The 10,419-nt window shown below is 32.7% G+C and overlaps 1 pseudogene; it reads left to right on the forward strand.

The window, feature by feature from the left end:
- The first annotated feature begins 6,206 nt into the window (after positions 1-6,206).
- Positions 6,207-8,605, forward strand: LOC105049079 (uncharacterized; annotated as a pseudogene).
- The last annotated feature ends 1,814 nt before the right edge of the window (positions 8,606-10,419 follow it).

Here is a 10,419-nt window from a genome sequence, read left to right on the forward strand (position 1 = left end):
TTCTAGATCTAACAGGTTCAACTTAATTCTCAATTAAGGTTGGGACTGACATAAGTTAGGATTCGATATTTAAAAATAATTTTAAATTTTATAAAATATTTTTATAAATAAATTTATGCACAAAATAATAGTTCTAAATGACTGAATCAGCTCATCCCTGGATTGAGCCGACTTACCAAAATGGGTCAACCAAGTTTTGAAACTTAGTCAGCTCACTGTGGTGCAACATAAATTAGGATTTTTGATATAGAAACTGGACCGACTCAGTAAGAAACTAAGTTGATCAGGATATTGCATCGACCCAAATAAGAATTGGATCGATAAAATCTTGAATTGAGTTGACTCAATCAAAACTGAGTTGGCTCAGTTCAACGTACAGCAATAGATTGCTAAAATTTTTCAAAATTATTTTGCATATCAATGATTAAAATAATTTTCATCATTAAATTAGATGTCTCTTCCTTTCATTGTTTATCTTCATGGGTAAAAAGGGCACCTCTATATGCCATAGGAGAATCCCATCGAATGAGAGAAAAGGGCCATGAAATCCTACTTTCTCTTATGATCGGACGGCCATAGCAATCTATACACTACTCAGATCATCTAATCTAATTAACTTAGATCTAATCTAAATTATTTCAGATCTGATTATTATATTTTGATCATATCAAAATTAGATAATAAACATCACATGCTTCAATTTAAAATTAGATTTTAAACTATATGCATAGATATATATGTCATAAAGAATCTAGTGCTATGATACCACTATTGAGAATGCATAGGATTTCATGCATGTATTTCAAAATTTTTACAATAAAATAAAATTAGATTAAATATTTTAATCTACAAATACATGCATAAGATCAGATCTTGAAACACCTACAGGAGGATCTATGATATGATATAGTATGCATGAAAAAATCTGAATTTAAAATTAACAAGCATGTGAAAAAATCTGCATAAGGAGTAGATCATATCTACAGCTATTAGGGTTCCGAACCCTATACCTGAGCGCGGATAGATGAACACCACAACTAAAACTCGTGGATCTTAGGCTCTGCTAGTTGGTAGCAGCTGCACAAGGTATCCAGTCTCCACAGATCATCCACACGAAGCTTTTGAACCGATCAGCCTTCCATAGGAGTGCTGGCTCACGTAGACAGCTTCAAATGATAGATCTGATTTGATTCTCTCCTTTGATCGCCTCGAACTCTTTCGATATCGAAGATAGATCAGAAGAGGTGCTGGATGGTAGAGAAAAAATTAGAGAAGAACTCTCTTCTCTCTTGTATTTTTTCTCACCCAAAAATTCTAGAATAATTCTAAATCTCTCACCCAAAGAGGAGTCAGATCTCTTCTATGCACACGCACCAAAGCAATGCTGCCCACCCCAGATCCTCACACCCCTAAGAGAGGTTTGGCTCCTCTCTTTCTCAGCCCTCTCTCAGTGGAAAAATCCAATTTTTCATCACACAAAACCATGACTATTTTATGGTTGCCGAACAATGAAGATTAGATGGGATTAGGACTCATTTGAAGTTTAAATTCAAACCAACTTTTAATTCAAACCAAATACTACTTATCCCCATCCAAAGCTAGATCAAAGAGGGGCTGACCAAGTGAGGAATCACATGAAAAAGGAATCAAAATTTCTTTCTTTTTGTCACACAAGTTGGACACCTTCACAAGGGGGGCGGCTAGGGATTAGGATAAGTAGTTTGGTTCAAATTCAAACTCCTATTTGAATTCAAACCCAACAACTCTTTTCCTATCCAAAGTGGGTGACAACATGGGGTTTTGCTGCTGGTTTTCTCATGCATAAATCTGATTTGTGCATTGGGATTGGCATGAAGAAAGGAGAGTGGCACAAGGGAGGTAGTCCAATCTTATTGGACTCTAGGGTTTACTATTTGGCTCCTAATTAGATTTCATCCCAACCCAATTGAATTAGACCTAAATAAAATATGTCGAACCTAATCTAATTAGGTTCCCATAGTCTCAATTAATCTTGATCAAATTAAAGAATTAACTGAGCCATAGTCTTGATCAAATCAGGATTAACTCTTTCTTAGCGATTAGATCATCTCATAACCTAATTGAATTTGACCTAATTGAATCTAATTCAATTAGACTTAATCCAAATTTTAATCCTCAATCAAATTGAGTTAATCAATAGTATAATTATTGACTAATTCTCTTAAATATCACTGACTCTCAGTGAATTAATTTATTGTAACTATTGCATAGGATTAATCATCAATTGTATTGACAAGTTTACCCTTAAACGATTCTCAATCGTGGATCAGCCATATGATCGAGAAGATACTTCTATTGTGTGTGACTCCACAGATTTGAACCTAAGCCGGTAGCATAGGAGTAGATTCTTATATCAATCGAAGTGACCATCTAGTAATAGTATCCGACGTCCGAATAGGTCGAATGTATACAAAGTAATACTTAGAACCTACTGACATATGGTTGCCGTATAATTCATCCTTTTGACCCTTGATGCTCAAGATGACTTAGAGTTTAAACTGTCAACTCTTAACAGTACATCCATTATGTGTCTCAGCCTAATAAATTTTGTGACTCCTTACAAAAGATTGTCCTGATCAAGATCTTACTAAATTGAAATACAAAGCATTCTATCCAATCCTTGGGAGTGGTCAATTTTATCTTGACTTACACACTGACTTCATAAGTATTTGACTGTGCTCAAAAACCTTCCGATCCTGAATTAAAAATTCAAGTAGTCGAGCATCAAAGCACAGTGAGTTGCTTGCAAGTCACCGTGGTGATCTTAGATCGGAGGGATGCTTATATCTATATCTCTTCAGAGTAACTCTTGATAGCAGAGTACTTCGGAGTTGATCACATTCAGTGAAATATACTCCTATATTTTACCTGCATGCTATACCAGCATCTCCGCGCATCTTGATTAAGAGGACAACTAATCTATATGGCACACAACAACCTACACTTGATATAATTATCATTTTTATAATAAATATATCATTTGATCATAAACAGATTTAAGGACTAAAAAATAAATCTTTCTTTATCAATCAAAATAGTCTTAAGGACTTTCATCATAACACAGGAGTTCATAAATGAAGATGTACAACTTATGATAAAAACTATCAAATAATATTTTTTTAATGATTAATTTATATATATTTATATTAATTAGCACAACCATCAACAGGTTGATGATTGACTTTGGGATACAATTCTCAACAGAGAGGATGCTGGAATCTCAATGCATGAAGAGTTACCAGAGGAAGTTAGTACTAGTAATCTAGATGCAGAGATGTTTAAGGATGGTGATAATTTTTTTGAAGATGATGAAAACATAGATAGATATGAAAATAATAATATAACAATGATAGTATTTACAATTAGTACTATGAAACAGTTATGAAAGAAAAGAAGCATATTCTTTCATTTTTCTTATTGGAAAGCATAATCTTCTTCAGCATAATCTTCATGTGATACATATCGAAAAGAATATTTATGATAATTTAATTAAAATATTATTATATCTTGTTGGAAAGATCAAAGATAACATAAAGGCACATTTTGATTTCAAAGAAATGGGCATCTAATAGGAACTTCATCTTAAGGTACTTGATAAAGATAAAATTTACATGCATCCTATATGTTCCATAATGTCTACTCAAGAAAAAGATTTTTTTCTGATAGTTTTAAAAAAATATTAAGGTTTCTGATGGATATGCATCAAATATTTTATGATATATTAATCTGAAAGGGCAAAAATTTTTAAATCTAAAAAGTCATGATGGTCATATACTAATGCAAGATATAATTTTACTGGCTTTAAGATTATTAATGCTGAAACAAGTTGTTGTAATTTGTGTCCCAATTGTCATCATTTTTTAAATCATTATATTCTAAAGTCCTTAATCCTCGAAAAGTTGATCGATTGGCGTCTCATATTGCAGTTACACTCTGCCAAATGGAAAAGATCTTTCCTTCAAGTTTTTTCACTATAATGGTTCATCTAATCATTCACTTAGCTGTGGAAGCTAAATTTGGTAGATAGGTGTACTATGAATGGATATATCCTATTGAGAGGTAAGCTATTATGAACTCTGTAATTATGATTTAGAATTTTTTAGTTTCATGAAAGGCTATGTTGATAGTGATATTTTACAATATTTTTGGTTTCTCAAGATATCTTGTGTGCTTGAAAGATTATGTATGCAATAGAGCTAATTTCAAGAGATCAATTGTAAAAGGTTATGTTGCTGAAGAGTGTTTAACATTTTATTCAAGATATCTTAACATTCAACCGATCTCAAAAAAATTATGAGATTGTAAAAAATATTGAAAATCATAAGTCTTATATAGTGGGAGAGTTTTGGGAAAGATTAAAAGTATTATTCTTGACAAAAAATCATTGACACAAGTACATCATTATATCTTACTTCATAGTGACACAATATCTGAGTATCGCATGTTATGATGGTTATAATATGATTTAATTTACTATCTTGTCACACATAATATTTTTGACAATGATTTAACTTTTATACAACAAATTTTTAATTACTTAATGATAAGTCAATAATAACATTCGACTAAATTCAAGGATTGAGCAAAGATAGTTGGTCGAAATATTTCTTAAATGACTTTTCTAATAGGTTAGACATATATAGATGTATCTTAATTTTGATTAAAGTTATGATGCATTGTTTGTTAATTATGTCATATTTTTTAGATACCAATAATGATGGAGAGTACTTGTTCAGATCAGTTGATAGCTACTGCTCGAGGTCCTAATAAAATTATCAAAAGATATAATGGCTTCATTATCAATGGTTTTAAATTCCATACTAAAAAATGTGAAAAATTTAGTAAAACTCAGAATAGTAGAATTATGGTGAAAGTAGATGGAAAAACTTATTATAGTGCACTTACAAATATTTATGAGTTGGATTACTATGAAAAATTTAAGATAGTATTATTTTAATATGATTGAGTTGATATAAACTCTCAAAAAGGTTTGAAGCAAGACATAAATAGATATACATTTATAATTTTTCATAATTGATACACACTGGTGTTTTGCTAAAGGATATCCATTCATATTTTCATCTTAAGCTCAATAAGTATTTTTTGTATAAGACTCAAAAGATAAAGAATGGGCTATTGTTATTAAAACAAAGCCTCGGGACTTGTATGATATGGGAAAAAGAATAGTTTTGGAAGACAAGGAGACTTATACTCAATGTATGCCTTTAAATATTGTGCCCATTGATGATCTAAATATTTCAACTAATTGGATTAGGATAGATGTTCAAGGATAGAATGATGTTTGACTCTATTGATACAAAAATATTTAAGATATATATTTTCATTTAATAAATTATATTTATTATTAGAAATTGCTCTGTTAGTGTATGTATAATTTGTATTAACTGATATTATATTCCATATGTGCAAGTTAGGAACTTTATATTTCGAAAATGTTTCAGAGGTGTAGAGTTCTAGCATTTTCAGACTAAATCTTTTAGTTGGTTCAATGAGTCTCAACAGTTTGATGAGCCACAATATGAGCCTCCTACTGATGACCGAGATGATGAGGCTATTGTAGATGACTTGCAAATTCAAGATAAATTAAATGAATAAATTCTATGCTTATTTTGTTTTAGTATTTTATTTTAAATTTATTTTTTTTTCATATGATGCATATTTAATAAATTTGATTAACATTTATTTTTGTACTTTTTTTGTAGATGGTCAGGGACGAGTGAGGACAAGATGGGGACCGGCACGAGCTAGGGACGTATGGCAGCTTGATGAGGGTGAGAGAATCATAGTAACATGCAACAAATTGGGACAACCTGTTAAGAAGTCAGGAAGCCTATTATCTAGTTTCTTAGGATCAGTTGCATAAAAGTGTCAACTGTATCCGATCAACTATACCAGATGGAATGACATACTTCCTTCATATAAAGTTGAGTTATTACGGATTATAGAGGTAAAAAGATAGATTGAAACTGTATATTAACTAGCTAAAGATTATAGTATTTGATTCGATCTAACATTTGTATTTTTATTGCACTTTGTTGCAGATTAAGTTTGTGATCCCTCTAGAGAGCTATGATTAGATAATAATGTCCCTAAATCATAAATGAAAAGAATATAAGGCCAAGTTAAAGAAGGATCATAAGGAGGGTATGATAGAGGAGAAGATTGCTCGCACCTATCCTCCCGATGTGTACCTTCATCAGTGGATTAAGCATGTATACTATTGGTTTTCGGAGAGAGAATATGTTATGTATAATCTACATTTACTCTTTATTTTATACATCATCAGTATGGACTAAATATTTATATAAGATATGTCATATTATTTATTTTATATAGCAGACATACTCTAATATTTGTAGAGCTGCACGATCGTCTTAATTGGTACCTCACACATCATGTTTTAAGAGTTTTGTGAGGTTCAGAGCTAAATTTATATGTTACATTTTTTTTAAATCACAAATTCCTATATGCTACTTTTGCTCATTTCTTCGATTGCTTTTTTTTTTTTTAACCTTTATCAATGCGCATTTTGGTTTGATAGAATTTCATAGCTGTTCGCATACCCATTTCATCTCTTGATTCTATTGCAAAACTTGCTATCTTAAGCTGGACTATCAGCTTATAACATATTCTTGTATTGACAATTTCTAGCACCTACTCACCTACATGCTTACCCCTTCCCTAGCTAGTCCCAAGTACAGTTCACCAAACATTACACTTTGGGATTTCCTTAGTTTAATAAGCTCATCTCTGTCTATATCACCGAAGCACGTGGGATGTCAAAGTGGTGTCTTGAATTTTGAGAATGATGCAGGCCAAATTGCTGAGAGATTGAAGACATCGTTTCAGCCCGGTGCATTTATTATGTATAGCGTTTGTGTTTGTGATTTATTTCAGTTGCATTAAGGAGTTAATTAGATAGTTGTTTTGGGCCGGAGTAGGTTTCATTTTTGGCAGTCTAATCTGATTTCGATCACTAGATTTCTAATCTTGTTTTTTTTTTTTGCTACTTTGTATTCTAATGTGTTAGGGGTTAAGGGATGTGCGATTGTTGTGTACCTGAGCAAATTTGATATATGGCATGTGCAATGGAGACAGGCAGGTTCAAACCCAATTTAGAAGAATTTGTACAATAGAACGACAATTAATGATGCCAAGTGAAATGAATGTTCACAGAGAAATAGTATGGAGGTCACTTTCACAGGGTCTTAAACTTGATAACTGCCGATATGATTAATGGTAGAAGTGCATTAATAATTATGTTTGTGACAACGATTTACCAAATTGATGACTCGCATACATACTAGCTTAGTGTAAGTACTATCGTCTATATTCTAAAGTAGAACAACCAGATGGCCTAGTGAACTTTACATTTGTGTAAAGAGACCAGCATGGCATGAAGTTTCACCCATGTCTGAATTTGCACCTATTGATGGTTTGATAGACAAGACCGTCTTTGGAACTAGCAAGTTTCTGAATTTGTTCATTGACATCAATTTCACACACCCATTTCAGCTTCTAATTTTAATGTAAAACTTACTATTTTAAGCTAGACTATCAACTTATAACATGTTCTTCTATTGACTATTTGTGTGACTGAATTAAGTTTGCTTTCTTTTAGAATTGAAAGGGAGGAAAACTCTAGTCTTTTTAATTTTCCATATTTGATAAGTTAACCGGAATATCTGTCTTCTACTCTACATTGCTGAAGAGTTAAAATGTGTATACCTTTTTCTGTAGATCTTGTGTAATAATATCTCTTGTATCATATATCATATATTGGATCATATATCATGTAACATATACTTTTTTCTATAGATGGAAGAGCATGGGAGGGAGTCTGGTGAGGTTAAGTTCTATAGGATGACTCATATCCACCAAGATGATAGCTTTGTACGAGAGAAGTCTATAGATCTAATGGTATGTATTGATCTATTTATTAAATGATTTATATTATCATCTTTTCTTATCATTAATATATAGGTCTGTTCTTTAATATATAGGATAGGATAACCACGCTTATTGCAGAGCATATCGGCAGTCATCATCATCTACAAAGTGCAGTCGCATTGAGGTCCAGGTGTTCACTGAGCATATGGGACTAGAGCATTATGGCTAAATGAAGGGTTATGGAGTTGGAGTCACCCTCACTCAGTTGTCTACAACGAGCAAATATACTCAGGAGTATAGATAAAGCAATAGCACTACAGAAGTTTATAAGCTAGAGACACTATTATAGAAGATGAGTCAAAGATATGATCTAGAAATAGAGGAGCTGAGGCAGAGCTATCAGACAGAAATAGCGTCATTAAAAACTCGGGTTGATCAGATTACATCTTTGTTATGTGGTTTTGTCCCACATCATGTAATTAGCTGTATATAATTTTTGAATTTTATATTATTTTCACATATATTTTTATTGTATAGGCTTTATGAGTTATACATACTGATTTCTATATTCTCTCAACTTAATAATTTTTTTTTATTTTTTACAGGTCCCGATACTTCCAGTAGTCACCGAGATGATGATACTATGCACAAGTGATAGCCCTCTCTCTCTCTCTTTTTTTTTTTAAAGAATGGGTTCTACTTGAATTTCCTCTTATTTAGTTTGAGCTTTTAGTTTAGTGCTTATACTTTTGGTTTCATTGGTCATGAGTTATTTTGGGTGTAGCTAATTTTGATGTTATGGTTTCTTTTATCAACCGATATGTTATGCTGCAAAATTATGACCTAATCCAGGTTTGGGCATGATGGATATGGTTGTTTGTTATGATTGACTACCTAATAAGCTTTTAAGGGCATATCTGTCTCTTATGAACTTCGAATTGAATCAAATGGATTTTATTTTATTTACTTCAGATGGATCTCATTGATCCTGCCTCTTCAGACCAGCTGACTTGCCTTTTTGGTGGTTTCCATGGGCAACCACCAAAAAAACATTTTATTTGAAAAGACCAGTTGCTCATCTTTAAAGCAAATGAAGGTATGTATATCACTTGCTGTAACCGAGGACTGTACATGCATTGTATTTGGATGAGACCTGTACAAATTCAGATCTGGACTTTATAAGCAATTTGGGTTCATGTCTGGTTCTGTTTGTCAATTTAAATTTGAATAGGTCTATACAATCTCCCTCCAGATCTGTAGAATTCCCAGGATACTTTATGCCTAATATTTTCTGGTCAGATGTGGAGCATTATTTTCAACATGAGATATATTTATGATGCTGTGACCAACATATTCATGACAAGAACTTTATATTCATATTGCTTGCTTTTTCTTGTAGTACCAACCGTTTCCACCGGATGGAAACAAATCATCATGAAAGGATTTTTTTCAGTTTCTTTTACAAGCCACATTGGTTCCTTACTGTCGGTTGAAGTCAAAGATTCGAGCACTGGTGTGGGGGGGAGGGAGGGAGGCAGAGTGGGGGAGATCTTTTTTAATATTGTTGTATATTTTATAGTATTAAATATTCTCTATATATGCTATGCTACCTCGCCATGTACTTCTTCACTTACATATTTTAAATTGATTGCAACTGCAAACTTGTTGAATTGATTTGGGATCCAACCATGACCCAGTGAACTTACCAGATCCAGCTTGTGATCTAAAACTATTCTCTCTCGGAAAATTATACTCTGACTATCAGATTAATTTCATGGGCTATTAATAACGTTTACAACCATAGCATCAGCAGAAAGACTACTTCGAAATTACATCGGTTTTTTGTTTTTTGGGTGATATTTGTAATCATTTCACCTTTTTTGTTTAAAGAAAGCAGGGGACATTCCAGTTTCAGAATCAGAATGTATAACTTTTTTTTTTTATTTTTTTACTGAAAAACCCTTTGCAACGCTTATAAGCGTCACAAATTATCATGTTATAAAGTTTTCTAACGATGCTTTTAAGCGTCGCTGTCTAACAATGCTTATAGGCGTCGTTAGATATTGACGCTTTTCTTCCTCCTTAACGGGAACGTTTTGGATTTGGGACGCTTATAAGTATCGTGGTACTCCAACAATGGACTCCCCACTCTTCCATAGCCGACGGGCGTACAATGCTTAGGAAAATGCCGTGGATCCATTCAGCAATGCTCATTCGCATCGGCAAATGCCAAAAATAGCGTCGCCCATTTCATAGTTTTCTGTAGTGGACGAGGCTCGCTGTTATTAAGCAAGGATACATACAGCCTGGCTGTGAATGCGGGTACCAAGACAAGATTTATATTAGATTTAGTATACAAAGTATACCTGTTGTATGCAATGATAACATGATCAGATCATGAGATCTATGGTCAATGTTCACTAGGAGAAGTGCTGGGTAGTACTTATTAAATAAAAGATATTTTAGGAT

The sequence above is a fragment of the Elaeis guineensis genome, chromosome 1, assembly GCF_000442705.2.
Source record: "Elaeis guineensis isolate ETL-2024a chromosome 1, EG11, whole genome shotgun sequence".
Lineage (NCBI taxonomy): Eukaryota > Viridiplantae > Streptophyta > Magnoliopsida > Arecales > Arecaceae > Elaeis > Elaeis guineensis.